The sequence below is a fragment of the Somniosus microcephalus genome, chromosome 4 (assembly GCF_052327205.1).
Source record: "Somniosus microcephalus isolate GS21.2 chromosome 4, FLI_Smic_1.0, whole genome shotgun sequence".
Taxonomy (NCBI): Eukaryota; Metazoa; Chordata; class Chondrichthyes; order Squaliformes; family Somniosidae; genus Somniosus; species Somniosus microcephalus.
The window spans coordinates 77390754-77410823 of NC_140990.1; the positions used below are offsets into that span (position 1 = coordinate 77390754).

A 20070-nucleotide genomic window follows, 5' to 3' on the forward strand; every position below is an offset into this window, starting at 1 on the left:
TTCCCCCGCGGGGCGGTGCCTTGGTGCTCACACACCATTCTCCATTCCCCCACGGGGCGGTGCCTTGGTGCTCACACACCATTCTCCATTCCCCCGTGGGGCGGTGCCTTGGTGCTTACACACCATTCTCCATTCCCCCGTGGGGCGGTGCCTTGGTGCTCACACACCATTCTCCACTCCCCCACGGGGCGGTGCCTTGGTGCTCACACACCATTCTCCATTCCCCCGTGGGGCGGTGCCTTGGTGCTCACACACCATTCTCCATTCCCCCGCGGGGCGGTGTCTTGGTGCTCACACACCATTCTCCACTCCCCCCACGGGGCGGTGCCTTGGTGCTCACACACCATTCTCCATTCCCCCGCGGGGCGGTGTCTTGGTGCTCACACAACATTCTCCATTCCCCCACGGGGCGGTGCCTTGGTGCTCACACACCATTCTCCATTCCCCCGTGGGGCGGTGCCTTGGTGCTCACACACCATTCTCCATTCCCCCGCGGGGCGGTGCCTTGGTGCTCACACACCATTCTCCATTCCCCCGCGGGGCGGTGCCTTGGTGCTCACACACCATTCTCCATTCCCCCGTGGGGCGGTGCCTTGGTGCTCACACACCATTCTCCATTCCCCCGCGGGGCGGTGGTGCTCACACACCATTCTCCATTCCCCCACGGGGCGGTGCCTTGGTGCTCACACACCATTCTCCACTCCCCCACGGGGCGGTGCCTTGGTGCTCACACACCATTCTCCATTCCCCCGTGGGGCGGTGCCTTGGTGCTCACACACCATTCTCCATTCCCCCGCGGGGCGGTGCCTTGGTGCTCACACACCATTCTCCATTCCCCCGCGGGGCGGTGCCTTGGTGCTCACACACCATTCTCCATTCCCCCGTGGGGCGGTGCCTTGGTGCTCACACACCATTCTCCATTCCCCCGCGGGGCGGTGGTGCTCACACACCATTCTCCATTCCCCCACGGGGCGGTGCCTTGGTGCTCACACACCATTCTCCACTCCCCCACGGGGCGGTGCCTTGGTGCTCACACACCATTCTCCATTCCCCCGTGGGGCGGTGCCTTGGTGCTCACACACCATTCTCCATTCCCCCGTGGGGCGGTGCCTTGGTGCTCACACACCATTCTCCATTCCCCCGCGGGGCGGTGCCTTGGTGCTCACACACCATTCTCCATTCCCGCACGGGGGCGGTGCCTTGGTGCTCACACACCATTCTCCATTCCCCCGCGGGGCGGTGCCTTGGTGCTCACACACCATTCTCCATTCCCCCGTGGGGCGGTGCCTTGGTGCTCACACACCATTCTCCATTCCCCCGTGGGGCGGTGCCTTGGTGCTCACACACCATTCTCCATTCCCCCGCGGGGCGGTGCCTTGGTGCTCACACACCATTCTCCATTCCCCCGTGGGGCGGTGCCTTGGTGCTCACACACCATTCTCCATTCCCCCGTGGGGCGGTGCCTTGGTGCTCACACACCATTCTCCATTCCCCCGAGGGGCGGTGCCTTGGTGCTCACACACCATTCTCCATTCCCCCGCGGGGCGGTGCCTTGGTGCTCACACACCATTCTCCATTCCCCCGTGGGGCGGTGCCTTGGTGCTCACACACCATTCTCCATTCCCCCGAGGGGCGGTGCCTTGGTGCTCACACACCATTCTCCATTCCCCCGCGGGGCGGTGCCTTGGTGCTCACACACCATTCTCCATTCCCCCGCGGGGCGGTGTCTTGGTGCTCACACACCATTCTCCATTCCCCCGCGGGGCGGTGCCTTGGTGCTCACACACCATTCTCCATTCCCCCGCGGGGCGGTGCCTTGGTGCTCACACACCATTCTCCATTCCCCCGCGGGGCGGTGTCTTGGTGCTCACACACCATTCTCCATTTCCCGTGGGGCGGTGCCTTGGTGCTCACACACCATTCTCCATTCCCCCGCGGGGCAGTGCCTTGGTGCTCACACACCATTCTCCATTCCCCCGCGGGGCGGTGCCTTGGTGCTCACACACCATTCTTCATTCCCCCGCGGGGCGGTGTCTTGGTGCACACACACCATTCTCCATTCCCCCGCGGGGCGGTGTCTTGGTGCTCACACACCATTCTCCATTCCCCCGCGGGGCGGTGTCTTGGTGCTCACACACCATTCTTCATTCCCCCGCGGGGCGGTGTCTTGGTGCTCACACACCATTCTCCATTCCCCCGCGGGGCGGTGCCTTGGTGCTCACACACCATTCTCCATTCCCCCGCGGGGCGGTGCCTTGGTGCTCACACACCATTCTCCATTCCCCCGTGGGGCGGTGCCTTGGTGCTCACACACCATTCTCCATTCCCCCGTGGGGCGGTGCCTTGGTGCTCACACACCATTCTCCAATCCGCCGCGGGGCGGTGCCTTGGTGCTCACACACCATTCTCCATTCCCCCCCGTGGGGCGGTGCCTTGGTGCTCACACACCATTCTCCATTCCCCCGTGGGGCGGTGCCTTGGTGCTCACACACCATTCTCCATTCCCCCGCGGGGCGGTGCCTTGGTGCTCACACACCATTCTCCATTCCCCCCCGCGGGGCGGTGCCTTGGTGCTCACACACCATTCTCCATTCCTCCGCGGGGCGGTGCCTTGGTGCTCACACACCATTCTCCATTCCCCCGTGGGGCGGTGCCTTGGTGCTCACACACCATTCTCCATTCCCCCCCGTGGGGCGGTGCCTTGGTGCTCACACACCATTCTCCATTCCCCCGCGGGGCGGCGGGTGCTCATACACCATTCTCCATTCCCCCACGGGGGGCGGTGCCTTGGTGCTCACACACCATTCTCCATTCCCCCGCGGGGCGGCGGGTGCTCACACACCATTCTCCATTCCCCCGTGGGGCGGTGCCTTGGTGCTCACACACCATTCTCCATTCCCCCGCGGGGCGGTGCCTTGGTGCTCACACACCATTCTCCATTCCCCCGCGGGGCGGTGCCTTGGTGCTCACACACCATTCTCCATTCCCCCACGGGGGGCGGTGCCTTGGTGCTCACACACCATTCTCCATTCCCCCGTGGGGGGGGCGGTGCTTTGGTGCTCACACACCATTCTCCATTCCCGCGTGGGGCGGTGCCTTGGTGCTCACACACCATTCTCCATTCCCCCGTGGGGCGGTGCCTTGGTGCTCACACACCATTCTCCATTCCCCCGCGGGGCGGTGCCTTGGTGCTCACACACCATTCTCCATTCCCCCGCGGGGCGGTGCCTTGGTGCTCACACACCATTCTCCATTCCCCCGCGGGGCGGTGCCTTGGTGCTCACACACCATTCTCCATTCCCCCGTGGGGCGGTGCCTTGGTGCTCACACACCATTCTCCATTCCCCGCGGGGCGGTGCCTTGGTGCTCACACACCATTCTCCATTCCCCCGTGGGGCGGTGCCTTGGTGCTCACACACCATTCTCCATTCCCCGCGGGGCGGTGCCTTGGTGCTCACACACCATTCTCCATTCCCGCGTGGGGCGGTGCCTTGGTGCTCACACACCATTCTCCATTCCCCCACGGGGCGGTGCCTTGGTGCTCACACACCATTCTCCATTCCCCCGTGGGGCGGTGCCTTGGTGCTCACACACCATTCTCCATTCCCCCGCGGGGCGGTGTCTTGGTGCTCACACACCATTCTCCATTCCCCCGCGGGGCGGTGCCTTGGTGCTCACACACCATTCTCCATTCCCCCGCGGGGCGGTGCCTTGGTGCTAACACACCATTCTCCATTCCCCGCGGGGCGGTGCCTTGGTGCTAACACACCATTCTCCATTCCCCCGTGGGGCGGTGCCTTGGTGCTCACACACCATTCTCCATTCCCCGTGGGGCGGTGCCTTGGTGCTCACACACCATTCTCCACTCCCCCACGGGGCGGTGCCTTGGTGCTCACACACCATTCTCCATTCCACCGCGGGGCGGTGCCTTGGTGCTCACACACCATTCTCCATTCCCCTGCGGGGCGGTGCCTTGGTGCTCACACACCATTCTCCATTCCCCCGCGGGGCGGTGCCTTGGTGCTCACACACCATTCTCCATTCCCCCGCGGGGCGGTGCCTTGGTGCTAACACACCATTCTCCATTCCCCTGCGGGGCGGTGCCTTGGTGCTCACACACCATTCTCCATTCCCCCGTGGGGCGGTGCCTTGGTGCTCACACACCATTCTCCATTCCACCGCGGGGCGGTGCCTTGGTGCTCACACACCATTCTCCATTCCCCTGCGGGGCGGTGCCTTGGTGCTCACTCACCATTCTCCATTCCCCCGCGGGGCGGTGCCTTGGTGCTCACTCACCATTCTCCATTCCCCCGCGGGGCGGTGCCTTGGTGCTCACACACCATTCTCCATTCCACCGCGGGGCGGTGCCTTGGTGCTCACACACCATTCTCCATTCCCCTGCGGGGCGGTGCCTTGGTGCTCACACACCATTCTCCATTCCCCCGCGGGGCGGTGCCTTGGTGCTCACACACCATTCTCCATTCCCCCGTGGGGCGATGCCTTGGTGCTCACACACCATTCTCCATTCCCCCGTGGGGCGATGCCTTGGTGCTCACACAACATTCTCCATTCCCTCGCGGGGCGGTGCCTTGGTGCTCACACACCATTCTCCATTCCCCCGCGGGGCGGTGCCTTGGTGCTCACACACCATTCTCCATTCCCCCGTGGGGCGATGCCTTGGTGCTCACACACCATTCTCCATTCCCCCGCGGGGCGGTGCCTTGGTGCTCACACACCATTCTCCATTCCCCTGCGGGGCGGTGCCTTGGTGCTCACACACCATTCTCCATTCCCCCGTGGGGCGGTGCCTTGGTGCTCACACACCATTCTCCATTCCCCCGTGGGGCGGTGCCTTGGTGCTCACACACCATTCTCCATTCCCCCGCGGGGCGGGGCCTTGGTGCTCACACACCATTCTCCATTCCCCCGTGGGGCGGTGCCTTGGTGCTCACACACCATTCTCCATTCCCCGCGGGGCGGTGCCTTGGTGCTAACACACCATTCTCCATTCCCCCATGGGGCGGTGCCTTGGTGCTCACACACCATTCTCCATTCCCCTGCGGGGCGGCGGTGCCTTGGTGCTCACACACCATTCTCCATTCCCCGCGGGGCGGTGCCTTGGTGCTCACACACCATTCTCCATTCCCCGCGGGGCGGTGCCTTGGTGCTAACACACCATTCTCCATTCCCCCATGGGGCGGTGCCTTGGTGCTCACACACGATTCTCCATTCCCCTGCGGGGCGGCGGTGCCTTGGTGTTCACACATCATTCTCCATTCCCCTGCGGGGCGGCGGTGCCTTGGTGCTCACTCACCATTCTCCATTCCCCCGCGGGGGGGGCGGTGCCTTGGTGCTCACACACCATTCTCCATTCCCCCGTGGGGCGGTGCCTTGGTGCTCACACACCATTCTCCATTCCCCCCCGTGGGGCGGTGCCTTGGTGCTCACACAACATTCTCCATTCCCCCACGGGGCGGTGCCTTGGTGCTCACACACCATTCTCCATTCCCCCGCGGGGCGGTGCCTTGGTGCTCACACACCATTCTCCATTCCCCCGTGGGGCGGTGCCTTGGTGCTCACACACCATTCTCCATTCCCCCGTGGGGCGGTGCCTTGGTGCTCACACACCATTCTCCATTCCCCCGCGGGGCGGTGCCTTGGTGCTCACACACCATTCTCCATTCCCCCGCGGGGCGGTGCCTTGGTGCTCACACACCATTCTCCATTCCCCGCGGGGCGGTGTCTTGGTGCTCACACACCATTCTCCATTCCCCCGTGGGGCGGTGCCTTGGTGCTCACACGCCATTCTCCATTCCCCCGCGGGGCGGTGCCTTGGTGCTCACACACCATTCTCCATTCCCCCGTGGGGCGGTGCCTTGGTGCTCACACACCATTCTCCATTCCCCCGTGGGGCGGTGCCTTGGTGCTCACACACCATTCTCCATTCCCCCGTGGGGCGGTGCCTTGGTGCTCACACACCATTCTCCATTCCCCCGCGGGGCGGTGCCTTGGTGCTCACACACCATTCTCCATTCCCCCGCGGGGCGGTGCCTTGGTGCTCACACACCATTCTCCATTCCCCCGCGGAGCGGTGCCTTGGTGCTCACACACCATTCTCCATTCCCCCGCGGGGCGGTTCCTTGGTGCTCACACACCATTCTCCATTCCCCCGCGGGGCGGTGCCTTGGTGCTCACACACCATTCTCCATTCCCCCGTGGGGCGGTGCCTTGGTGCTCACACACCATTCTCCATTCCCCCGCGGGGCGGCGGGTGCTCACACACCATTCTCCATTCCCCCGTGGGGCGGTGCCTTGGTGCTCACACACCATTCTCCATTCCCCCACGGGGGGCGGTGCCTTGGTGCTCACACACCATTCTCCATTCCCCCGTGGGGGGGGCGGTGCTTTGGTGCTCACACACCATTCTCCATTCCCCCGTGGGGCGGTGCCTTGGTGCTCACACACCATTCTCCATTCCCCCGTGGGGCGGTGCCTTGGTGCTCACACACCATTCTCCATTCCCCCGTGGGGCGGTGCCTTGGTGCTCACACACCATTCTCCATTCCCCCACGGGGGGCGGTGCCTTGGTGCTCACACACCATTCTCCATTCCCCCGCGGGGCGGTGTCTTGGTGCTCACACACCATTCTCCATTCCCCCGTGGGGGGGGCGGTGCTTTGGTGCTCACACACCATTCTCCATTCCCCCGCGGGGCGGTGCCTTGGTGCTCACACACCATTCTCCATTCCCCCACGGGGGGCGGTGCCTTGGTGCTCACACACCATTCTCCATTCCCCCACGGGGGGCGGTGCCTTGGTGCTCACACACCATTCTCCATTCCCCGCGGGGGCGGTGTCTTGGTGCTCACTCACCATTCTCCATTCCCCCGCGGGGCGGTGCCTTGGTGCTCACACACCATTCTCCATTCCCGCGTGGGGCGGTGCCTTGGTGCTCACACACCATTCTCCATTCCCCCGCGGGGCGGTGCCTTGGTGCTCACACACCATTCTCCATTCCCCCGCGGGGCGGTGCCTTGGTGCTCACACACCATTCTCCATTCCCCCGCGGGGCGGTGCCTCGGTGCTCACACACCATTCTCCATTCCCCCGCGGGGCGGTGCCTTGGTGCTCACACACCATTCTCCATTCCCCCGCGGGGCGGTGCCTTGGTGCTCACACACCATTCTCCATTCCCCCGCGGGGCGGTGCCTTGGTGCTCACACACCATTCTCCATTCCCCCGCGGGGCGGTGCCTTGGTGCTCACACACCATTCTCCATTCCCCCGCGGGGCGGTGCCTTGGTGCTCACTCACCATTCTCCATTCCCCCGCGGGGCGGTGCCTTGGTGCTAACACACCATTCTCCATTCCCCCGTGGGGCGGTGCCTTGGTGCTCACACACCATTCTCCATTCCCCCGCGGGGCGGTGCCTTGGTGCTCACACACCATTCTCCATTCCCCCACGGGGCGGTGCCTTGGTGCTCACACACCATTCTCCATTCCCCGCGGGGCGGTGCCTTGATGCTCTCACACCATTCTCCATTCCCCCGCGGGGCGGTGCCTTGGTGCTCACACACCATTCTCCATTCCCCCGCGGGGCGGTGCCTTGGTGCTCACACACCATTCTCCATTCCCCCACGGGGCGGTGCCTTGGTGCTCACACACCATTCTCCATTCCCCGCGGGGCGGTGCCTTGATGCTCTCACACCATTCTCCATTCCCCCGCGGGGCGGTGCCTTGGTGCTCACACACCATTCTCCATTCCCCCGTGGGGCGGTGCTTTGGTGCTCACACACCATTCTCCATTCCCCCGTGGGGCGGTGCCTTGGTGCTCACACACCATTCTCCATTCCCCCGCGGGGCGGTGCCTTGGTGCTCACACACCATTCTCCATTCCCCCGTGGGGCGGTGCCTTGGTGCTCACACACCATTCTCCATTCCCCCGTGGGGCGGTGCCTTGGTGCTCACACACCATTCTCCATTCCCCCGCGGGGCGGTGCCTTGGTGCTCACACACCATTCTCCATTCCCCCGCGGGGCGGTGCCTTGGTGCTCACACACCATTCTCCATTCCCCGCGGGGCGGTGCCTTGGTGCTCACACACCATTCTCCATTCCCCCGCGGGGCGGTGCCTTGGTGCTCACACACCATTCTCCATTCCCCCGCGGGGCGGTGCCTTGGTGCTCACACACCATTCTCCATTCCCCGTGGGGCGGTGCCTTGGTGCTCACACACCATTCTCCATTCCCCGCGGGGCGGTGCCTTGGTGCTCACACACCATTCTCCATTCCCCCGCGGGGCGGTGCCTTGGTGCTCACACACCATTCTCCATTCCCCCGCGGGGCGGTGCCTTGGTGCTCACACACCATTCTCCATTCCCCCATGGGGGGGCCGTGCCTTGGTGCTCACACACCATTCTCCATTCCCCCACGGGGGGGCGCGGTGTCTTGGTGCACACACACCATTCTCCATTCCCCCGCGGGGCAGTGTCTTGGTGCTCACCAACGCCTCCCGTGAAATTCAGCGGGAGGTTTGCAGCGGTGATGACCGTTAGCGCGGCGCTGCGCTGCCGGCGATGAGGTCATCGCCGTGCGCAACGCCCCACTTGCGCCCTGGCCGCGCTCTTCAGTAGCGCCCCCTGACTTACCACCGGACATTATGTCCAACAGGGTCAGGGGGGCCTACCTGCTGCCGAGGCGGCACTACTTAAAGGGGAGGTGCCAGGCGGCCATTTTTGTTGCTTGCCGCCTGACAGCTCCTGCCCCCGCTGCTGTCCCCAGCCTTCTGTGTTGCCCCACCCCCCCCCCCCCGCGGGGTGCCGGCTGCACTCTGTGAGCCCGGCACTTCTCTTGAGCGCCGGGCTCTTTTGCCGGCATTCCAATCCCTGGTTGCCCAGCTGGGCCCCGGGTCACGCTGCGCTAGGCCCCCTTTTTAATAAAGGGAGGAAGGCCTGCAGTACTGCGGCAGGTAGCGCTGTGATATTCACCCGCAGCACCCCAAGAGGGAGGCGGGGCGCTTCATGTAGTGCCCCACCCCCTCTTGGGGTGCTACCAGTGAATTTCGGGTGCGAGGACGCTCATTTTTTCGGGGCACGACCCAATTTTTCCCCTCGGTGTCTATAGATGTGTTTGGACCTGAATGGCATTGTTTTTGTTCTGTGGAGATCCTTTATTCGGGTGGCTTCCTCCAGTATACTGATTTTATAACAGTTCAGGTTTAATGAATAAGTTAATTAGTGTGATGGATATGAAGCAATACTTTAATACTAATGAAATTCAGATTATTTCTCTTCCCCTGCTCTTCCATGTACATAACTGGTATTAAAATTTGGCTACTGTCTAATTTGAATCTTTCTATTTCCCAGGTTTTGCTTTGGCACCAAGTGCTGCTGCGGATAATTTTTCAGACTCTGGTCACAGTGAAATGTCCTCGCACTCCAGCATTGTCAGCAATTCCTCCTTCGACTCCGTATCTGTCAGCCTCCATGATGACCGGCGACAGCGACATTGTGTCAGTGTTATAGATTCAAATTTAGGCTTGGGTATAGAAAGAAGAATGGGAAGGCGATCAGCAGTTGACCCAGATCAATACTGTATCAGGTTGGAGCAAGTTTTTGTTGTTTTTCAAACACTTAGCTATGGTTTGAAGTGCTGCAATGATAGAAAGTTTGCTATTCTGGTGTTTGCTGCATTCGAGTCTGAGGTGACGGCCAATTCTGCGTCATTTAGTTTCCAACTAGGTCATTAAGTCGGTGGTTTGCTGTAGGTGAAAACATGCACTCTGTCCTGTACTTGTAGCCTTTAGCTAAGCATATGAGGAACATTGCCACTGCAAACAGTGACAGCTTCTGCAGAACAATTCACTGACTATTATCTTAATTATGAGGGGTCGGAGCCAACTTTGGCATTCACTGTTATAAACGGTAGCGTAGTGGTAGTGTCAGTAGTAATCCGGAGGCCTGGACTAATGACGTGAGTTCAAATCCCACCACGGCAGCTCGGGAATTTAAATTCAGTCTAATTTAAAAAATCTGGAATAAAAAGCTAGTATCAGTAATGGTAACCATGAAACTATCAGACTGTCGTAAAAACCCATCTGGTTCACTAATGTCCTTGAAGGAAATCTGCCGTCCTTACCCGGTCTGGCCTATTGGTGACTCCAGACCCACAGCAATGTGGATGACTCTTAACTGCCCTCTGAAATGACCCAGTGAGCCACTCAGTTGTAACAAACAGCACGGTGGCATAGTGGTTAGCACGGTTGCCTCACAGCGCCAGGGACCCGGGTTCAAATCCGGCCTCGGGTGACTGTCTGTGTGGAGTTTGCACATTCTCCCCGTGTTTGCGTGGGTTTCCTCCGGGTGCTCCGGTTTCCTCCCACAGTCCAAAGATGTGTGGGTTAGGTTGATTGGCTATGATAAATTGACCCTTAGTGTTAGGGGGATTAAAATATGTGGGGTTACGGGGATCGGGTGGGATATGTGTCGGTGCAGGCTCGATGGGCCGAAATGGCCTCTATCTGCACTGTGGGGTTTCTGTGATTCTGTGATTGTGAAACTGCAACAGAACACAGTAATAAGAATTCTTTCTCTTTTCCCCCCCCCAATAATTTGACTTAAGATCGGGAAATCAGTGATTTTGGAATTGTGATGTGAACACATGCCTCCCCTCCATGGTGCTGATGCTCCTATCGTAATTTAAATTTAAGGGGTCCAATCAGGAGCAATGTGATAATTATACTTTTTTCCTTTAATGAATATTGTAACGGTTGAGCTAACTTTCAATCTGTGGAATATCATTTAAATGTGAGACTGTAATTTTCATTATTTTTTCCCAACATTTAAATCAGTGCTTTCTCTTATTTAGTTCCTAGACATCAACAAGCACAGTGGTCGAGGAAGTCTGTCTGCAGAAGCGGCAGTGCTCTCGTCACCGAGCATGGAGGAGTTAACCCAGGACCAGGGAGATCGGACTTCTCTTGATGCAGCAGACAGTGGGCCGAGGAAGTCTGTCTGCAGGAGCGGCAGTGCTCTCGTCACCGAGCATGGAGGAGTTAACCCAGGACCAGGGAGATCGGACTTCTCTTGATGCAGCAGACAGTGGGCCGAGGAAGTCTGTCTGCAGGAGCGGCAGTGCTCTCGTCACCGAGCATGGAGGAGTTAACCCAGGACCAGGGAGATCGGACTTCTCTTGATGCAGCAGACAGTGGGCGAGGAAGTCTGTCTGCAGGAGCGGCAGTGCTCTCGTCACCGAGCATGGAGGAGTTAACCCAGGACCAGGGAGATCGGACTTCTCTTGATGCAGCAGACAGAGGGCGAGGAAGTTGGACTTCTTGTTCAAGCGGATCTCATGATAATATCCAAACAATTCAGCACCAGAAAAGCTGGGAGATGCTCAGTAGTTTGGGGAATCTTTGTTATGAGAGCTCTGCTGAAGGAACAGGACTAACAAACATGTGGGCTACAGGTGTCGAGAATTCCAAAGATTCACGACCCTCTGAGAGAAGAAATTCCTCATCTCCGTTTTAACCGCTTTCTCAACCTGCCCTGCCACCTTCAACGATTTGTGCACATATACCCCTGGGTCTCTCTGTTCATGCACCCACTTTAGAATTGTACCCTTTAGTTTATATTGCCTCTCCTCATTCTTCCTACCAAAATGTGTCACTTCACACTTTTCTGCGTTAAATTTCATCTCCCACGTGTCTGCCCATTCCACCAGCCTGTCTGTCCTCTTGAAGTCTATCACTATCCTCCTCACTGTTCACTATACTTCCAAGTTTTGTCAATAACCAGTGGTCATAGATTTAAAATCATTGGCAAAAGATTTTGACAGGACATGAGGAGGAATGTTTTCACTCCGGGTGTTGTCGGGATCGGTAACGCTCCACCTGAAAAGATGGTGGAAGCTGATTCCATAACTAATTTGAAAAGGGAGTTGGGCAGGTAGTTGAGAATGGGGAACTTACAGGGTTCTGGATATAAAGCAGGGGTGTGGGACTAAGCACGGCTGACCTTTCAAAGAGCCAGTATAGGCACGATGTGCCAAATGGCGGCCTCTGTGATGCAATGAAACCAGAGAACTGAGCGGAATGGATAATGTAGATCAAGCAGGTTATTCATTTAACTTGTGAGCATATAACTAGGCCACGCTATCCTCCTTCCCCTCCCCGTATCCAGGAAAATATCCTGATCCTATCAGCTGTCAACACTTAAGTGCTAACAAAATTCTAAACTCTTTAAGATCCTTACTGTATTTACCCTGTACTGTGCCATACTTGCAACTACTATGTAATGCAGCCTATAATAAGCCAAAGTCAAGAAAGTGTATGAACTTTACTGAATTTAGTTTTTCAAAACTTTAAAAATAGCCTCAAATAAGACTTTAAACAGAAAGGGTTTTCCCTGCACAGTTGTAGATTTGTATCAATATATCAGTTAACATTAAAAAAAACTGGCGAATTATCTGGTTAGGAATGGAATTAGGGGCTCCAAGTACAGATTGAGATGATCAAATGTTCTGTGGAACAGTTTCATCATGTGAAAAAAGATTAGTAATCTAATATGGGATGTAAGATTAGGTAAGTAGTTAGAAGTATTATGGGGGTGGTGAGGTGGGATTAAATGGGTAGGATAAGGTATGTGACACAATGAATTGTACATGGACTGTAGAGGAATTGGACTTGGTGGGTTGAATAGCCATTTTTGGCCCATAGTCTCTTGTTTTTGTTTTGTGTGTCTCCAGTTCTCCATTGTGTCTTCTAAGATTTTTCCAAATAAAAGGATGTGATCTTAAAATCTGAGTCTGTATCACCAGATCATTTAAAGATTTTAAAATGTTAAGATTAAATAAAATAGTGAGCCCGTGCCAAGGAATTGAAAAGATATGGAAATGGGCTGCCAGAAACCAGATTGTGACAACTGATGTCCAGTAATTTTGTCCTGAAATAATGGCAAACTTACTTAGAAATTTAATAACTCCGTGGCCCATAATTTGCTGTCAGCAGCAAATGAACAGTGCCAGCTATTTCTTACACTTACACCCGCCCACAGGCTTTCAATGGTGGTCGGGGGCGGGTGACGAGGTCCGATGGTGGTCGTGGGGGGTGGAGGGGGGGCTGCTGGGGAAGGTCCAATGGTGGTCGAGGGTGGGTGGCGAGGTCCGGTGGGGGAGCTGCTGGGGAAGGCCCAATGGTGGTTGGGGGCGGGTGGCGAGGTCCGATGGGGGGTGGGAGGTGGGGGAGCTGCTGGGGAAGGTCCAATGGTGGTCGGGGGCGGGTGGCGAGGTCCGATGGGGGGTGGGAGGTGGGGGGGCTGCTGGGGAAGGTCCAATGGTGGTCGGGGGTGGGTGGCGAGGTCCGATGGGGGGTGGGGGGGCTGCTGGGGAAGGTCCAATGGTGGTCGGGGGCGGGTGGCAAGGTCCGATGGGGGGTGGGAGGTGGGGGAGCTGCTGGGGAAGGTCCAATGGTGGTCGGGGGCGGGTGGCGAGGTCCGATTTGGGGGGTGGGAGGTGGGGGAGCTGCTGGGGAAGGTCCAATGGTGGTCGGGGGCGGGTGGCGAGGTCCGATGGGGGGTGGGAGGTGGGGGAGCTGCTGGGGAAGGTCCGATGGTGGTCGTGGGGGGGCTGCTGGAGAAGGTCCAATGGTGGTCGGGGGCGGGTGGCGAGGTCCGATGGTGGTCGTGGGGGGGGGGGCTGCTGGGGAATGTCCAATGGTGGTCGGGGGCGGGTGGCAAGGTCCGATGGGGGGGTGGGGGAGCTGCTGGGGAAGGTCTAATGGTGGTCGGGGGCGGTGGGGGTGCTGCTAGGGAAGGTCCAATGGTGATCGGGGGCGGGTGGCGAGTTCCAATGGTGATCATGGGGGCTGCTGGGGAAGGTCTAATGGTGGTCGGGGGCGGTGGGGGGGCTGCTGGGGAAGGGCCAATGGTGGTCGGGGGCGGGTGGCGAGGTCCGATGGGGGGTGGGGGGGGTGCTGTTGGGGAAGGTCCAATGGTGGTCGGGGGCAGGTGGCGCGGTCCGATGTGGGGTGGGGGGGAAGGTCCAATGGTGGTCGGGGGCAGGTGGCGAGGTCCGATGGTGGTCGTGGGGGCTGGCTGCTGGAGAAGGTCCAATGGTGGTCGTGGGGGCTGCTGGAGAAGGTCCAATGGTGGTCGGGGGTGGGTGGCGCGGTCGGATGGTGGTCGTGGGGGGTGGGGGGGGCTGCTGGGGAATGTCCAATGGTGGTCGGGGGCGGGTGGCAAGGTCCGATGGGGGGGTGGGGGAGCTGCTGGGGAAGGTCTAATGGTGGTCGGGGGCGGTGGGGGGGCTGCTAGGGAAGGTCCAGTGGTGGCCGGGGGCGGGTGGCGAGTTCTGATGGTGATCGTGGGGGCTGCTGGGGAAGGTCCAATGGTGATCAGGGGCAGGTGGCGAGGTCCGATGGTGTTCGTGGGGGGGCGGGAGGGGGGGGCTGCTGGGGAAGGTCCAATGGTGGCCGGGGGCGGGTGGCGCAGTCCGATGGTGGTCATGGGGGCTGCTGGGGAAGGTCCAATGGTGGTCGGGGGCGGTGGGGGGGCTGCTGGGGAAGGTCCAATGGTGGTCGGGGGCAGGTGGCGAGGTCCGATGGTGGTCGGTGGGGGGGCTGCTGGGGAAGGTCCAGTGGTGGTCGGGGACGGGTGGCGCGGTCCAATGGTGGTGGTGGGGGGGGCTGCTGGAGAAGGTCCAATGGTGGTCGGGGGCGGGTGGTGAGGTCCGATGGTGGTCGTGGGGGGCTGCTGGGGAAGGTCCAATGGTGGTTGGGTGGTGGTGGGGGGCGTTGAATGGTGGCCAGTTGCAGGGGTTTACTGGGTAGCTTGTTGGACCTGTAGGAAGCACTCCTGCTCCTCCTGGCCCACAAACAGTGCTGTAAAGGCACTTACCTCATGGATTCAGCCCTTCTCGCCTCCTTTCATCTGCCAGGTTTCCCGAAGCCTGGGAAACCTGGCTGACACGAGTTTAAAAATAGGATGACTGTTATAATGAGGCTGTGGGCCTTCATTTTAATATTTAAATAACCAACCCGCCTCCTGGGAGTGGATTGGTCGCGCACCCCCCGTCCCGCCTCCGCTAAAACTGGAAGTGGGCGAGTTGTGTTCCTTTTCACAATTTTTGAATTTTAACCTCTGACCTGACCCCAAACCCACCCCCCCCCGCTGTTTTTGTGAGTTAAGGTTCAGCCTGCAGAGTCTGAACTAGGAAGTGTAAGTTAGAATAGTTAATTCAGTGCCAAATCATTTACAGAAATTAAATAGAGGGAAAGAAAATTGGGATTAAGAGAGAGATAAAAGAGACAGAAAGAAAAAGTTAAAAAAATTATGAGGTTTTTAATTTTTTTAAATCTCCAAAAATAATTAAAATCTGAAGGGATGAAACTCCACACTTGTAAAAGTTAGTTTTCATTGGCAGAGGTTGTTTGGCAGTAATTAAGACTGATCATGCAGTTACTGGCGAGTTTAGTGGGTATCTATCAGGTAGGTACTGCAACTTTACTCCTTTCCATGTGTTTCAGTACTGAGTCTCTTGATGAGATACCCATATAGCGCAGCTTCGGGAGGAGCAGGGCAACTCGGATGGCAACTTCCTGATTTTAGCGTTTAATTGCATATGTGCAGTCACTGGAAGTTGCTGTCCAATTTACTCAAGAACGTGAGCGCTGTGATAGCCTTACTATTTACCGCAAAATCCAGGCCATTAAAAACACTAATTAGGGATGTGGAGGTATAAGCCATATTCAGAAAAAATACACCATTCTATGAAAGAATTCTGGCCTTTGTAACATGACAAACTGGGATTGAAAATCTAAAAACCTAACAATGGAAAAGCTGTGAACAGCATTCAGGCTATTGAGATAAGTTGTTGACACTGAATCAATAGCCTTGTTGAAACAGATGGTTAAAGGTTCCTGAAGTCTGCAGCTTTGGAAAGAACACAATGGTACACCCTGTTAAGGTGTCTTAAACCAACACTTCACAAAGAAACACAGAAAATTAAGAAACATATGCCTTCATAAAAATGACATCAAATGAAACACTGGAGACACGAGTCTGTGTTACAACCAGCTGAGTTAACTAAAGACAACGGTGCACCTGGTTGAGGTGTTTTTAATTTACACATCGTAAAAAGACACAAACAGAAGACTTTGGTAAGAATGACATCAAATAGATACACCTGCTCCACACCGTTTTTTATGATAAGCTTCGAATACCTAAAGGTAGAGACACGATTCTTAATGCTACCAGCTGAACTGACCGTAAGAATAGCAGGGGTCAGCAGAAAAATGACTAGAGATAATTAGCTTACATCAGCAGAAAACTTCAAAGGAAATACCACTGCAAAAGGGTATAAAAATTGAACTTTCAAATGGGATGATAGATTCACTGTAAAGGGGCAAAGCGATTCTTGGCTTCAGAGCTAGCTCTAAGTCTTCAACTCTTTGTATCTCGGGAATCAAGGGTTTGTATTTGATTTTGGTGGATATCCTGGAATAAACTAAGAACTGTAACAATGTAGCAAAGTTAAGATTTGAGAATAAGGATCTCTGATAATAGAATTGTAAGCGTTTTGTATTTGGAACTGTTAATGTTGCGATTGAAACACCTACTGTACTTACATGTCGGTTCTTTAATAAATCTATATATTTTTAGAATTTTCTCACAATACTTCTGTATCAAACTCAATCTCTGCACACTCCTTGGTGAGGAGTTGCAGAATTCTAAGGGAGTTTTCTGGACCCTCATAATGTCTGGAACGTTACAGCCTAGCTAAACTTATTAAAAGTGCTATCTGGAGGACAGTAACATCTTCAGGTTGTTCATTTCCTTTAGGGAGAGATAGTCTGGACCTTTAGACCCAATTAAGCATCTTTAGGATTCAGCTACCTCAAACTTTAGTTGAAAATGAACGTCTGGTGAATACGCCTGATCCGGGGTAGCCCTAAAGGAGCTAGGACTAGTAATTATCCCTTCAGGGAAAGTGCAGTTTTAAAGAGAAAAATAAGTCAGTCCTAAACATTTTATACCTGTCCCTAGGCCCACTCTTTCTTGACATTTCTATTATTAATAATTCAGCACTAGAATTGCCAGTATTACTTGGGGACGGAGAGTGTTTACCTAATGACCATAAAAAATCACCAAAACATGTATATTTTAAAAACATATTCATTACGGTATATTTACAATGTTTGAGTTTAAGTGAAAATTCGAATGAGTACCTTCAAGGTTGGTTGTATAGAGAGGCTAACATTCACCCAGGAATGCTGAAGTTGTAACTAGAAATAAAGCCAGCATTTTGGAAGTCACACTGGCCTCCTTGGTTTATAGGTAACTATTGAATAACTTGGAAACCGTGAATGAGTGATAGATTTTTTTTTAAAGAAATTCTTGTTATTGGATGACCTTTATGGCAGGCTAGTGGCTATCTATGAGGATAGTAGTCCTTCTGTTATTTACATATTTTGTTCCCACTTGCAACCTATACCCCCAACTGTACTACTGTACCTGAGCCTTCATTTTAATTAGTTCTCAGGTAGATTTTATGTATCTAATAAATCTATTTCTGGGACAGATTGGGGTTGGGTTCTGTTGATGAAAGTCTCTGAGCTCCCACTAACCCTATATGTGTCAAAGCAATATACTTTCATGATAGCCTATAGATTCTAAGGGGGTAGAGGGAGACTATCCACAGTCGAGGGATATTGTATGCGCCTTCACTGTGCAATGTCTGTAGGTCCAGATCAACTTGATATCCGTGAATTAGCATCCACTCAAATTGCAGCCAGTGGTGCCCTTTCTCGAGAGCATCTTCCATAAGTTAGGCTGATACCTACTGCATAGAGCTGAAGTATACAGATCACCTTTAACTCCTGTAGTATCTGGAAATATATATATATCTTTACTGAAGTGTGAAATATGCTCTCTTTAAAGTTAGGCTATAAGACAATAATTGCAGAATTACCAGATGAATCCCAGTAAAATAACTCTAGGCCTACACACAGTTACACTTAATTAATATTTAGTCTTTTTATGTTCAGATATGTAGTTCATCCTGAAGCTTATGCTTAAATTAATGCAGAATTATATTAGCAACTGCTCAGATGTGTGTAATATGAAATAAAAGGTGGTGTACTTCAGAGGTGCTCAATTAACAAAATTGTGCTGAATCCCTCCCTCGGGTACTGTGATATGTAGTGGTTAAGTTAGTAAAGATATCAGAAATGTTAGAAACTGGAGCAGTTGTGTGAAATTGGTAAAAGAATGAATACTAATTAATGGAAATGAAAGATCCATAAATAATGAGAAATATATATATGAAATACAGCTCAATATTAATAGCAAAACCAAAACTATTAGTTCTTGGAATACATACTCAAGGCACTGTGGCACCACATGTATATTCTGCAAGCTTTCTATAATCTATATATCCAACCTGTATGTACAAAGTATGATAAGTGTACTTTTTACTATCGGACTTAATAGTTGCTACTCCACACTAATGATTGATATACCAAGACAGAAACATGTTTTTACACTTCCTATTAGAGCAGTCAGGGCACCTGCTCCAGATCTCATCAGTGAAGCTCTGAAAATGGCCACGAGGAGATGCACAAAAAGCCCAGCATTATTCATGTACCAATTTCCTTCCCCATAGAGGTAGGCAGCTGAGGTTGAGAATCTAGTAGTATTTAGAATTACATGTTTTTCACAATACATTGATGCTGTAAGGCTGCTGTCCAAGAGAAGTGAAGAATAAGGAGAGGCAATATAAACTAAATAATACTGCAGAGGTGCTGGTCATAATCTTCCAATCCTCCTTAGATATGGGGGTGGTGCCAGAGGACTGGAGAATTGTAAATGTTACACCCTTGTTCGAAAAAGGGTGTAAGGATAAACCCAGCAACTACAGGCCAGTCAGTTTAACCTCGGTGGTGGGGAAGCTTTTAGAAACCATAATCTGGGACAAAATTAAGTCACTTGGACAAGTGTGGATTAATTAAGGAAAGCCAGCACGGATTTGTCAAAGGAAAATCGTGTTTAACCATCTTGATCAAGTTATTTGATGAGGTAACAGAGAGGGTTGATGAGAGCAAATGTGGTTGATGTGGTGTACATAGACTTCCAAAAGATGTTTGATAAAATGCCACATAATAGGTTTGCCAGCAAAGTTGAAGCCCATGGAATAAAAGGGACAGTGGCAACATGGATACAAAATTGGCTAAGTGACAGGAAACAGAGAGTAGTGGTGAACGGTTGTTTTTCAGACTGGAGGAAGGTCTACAGTGGTGTTCCCCAGGGGTCAGTACTAGAACTACTGCTTTTCTTGATCTATAATAATGACTTAGACTTGGGTGTACAGGGCACAATTTTAAAATTTGCAGATAACACAAAACTTGGAAGTATAGTGAACAATGAGGAGGATAGTGATAGACTTCAAGAAGACATAGACAGGCTGGTGAAATGGGCGGACACGTGGCAGATGAAATTTATTGCAGAAAAGTTCGAAGTGATTACATTTTGGTAGGAAGAATGAGGAGAGGCAATATAAACTAAAGGGTACAATCCTAAAGGGGGAGCATGAACAGAGACACCTGGGGGTATATGTGTACAAATCGTTGTAGGTGGCAGGACAGGTTGAGAAAGCGGTTAAAAAAGCATACGGGATCCTGGGCTACATACATAGAGGCATATAGTACAAAAGCAAAGGAAAGGGGGAAAATGTGCAGGGCTATAGGGAAAGTGGGACTAATTGGATTGACAAATTGAAGTTTGATCTGATTTTTGGTAAAGTGAGTGGCCAATGGACATAGAGCCTTGAGGGTATATGCTCTGGCCAACCATGAGATGCAGTTTACAATTACATTAATGAGAAAGATATATTGAGGATACATTGGCTGGGAATTGTAGGACTAGGGATGGACCCTGATTTATGGTGAAGAGGAGGAGGATATAATTGAGGTGAGCCACCAAAATGAATGTAGGTTGTTGGAGCTACATTTGATACTGATGAGATGGGCATTCAAGGTGCCAGTATGTTCCTGTCATCAAGTCAGAGAGAAGTCAGGCTGGGAA

General features: G+C 54.3%; 1 pseudogene; it reads left to right on the forward strand.

Moving 5' to 3' along the window:
- The window catches only part of LOC147119287 (rap guanine nucleotide exchange factor 2-like), a 127450-nt pseudogene extending 116367 nt beyond the window's left edge, over positions 1-11083 (forward strand).
- Positions 11084-20070: the final 8987 nt, after the last annotated feature.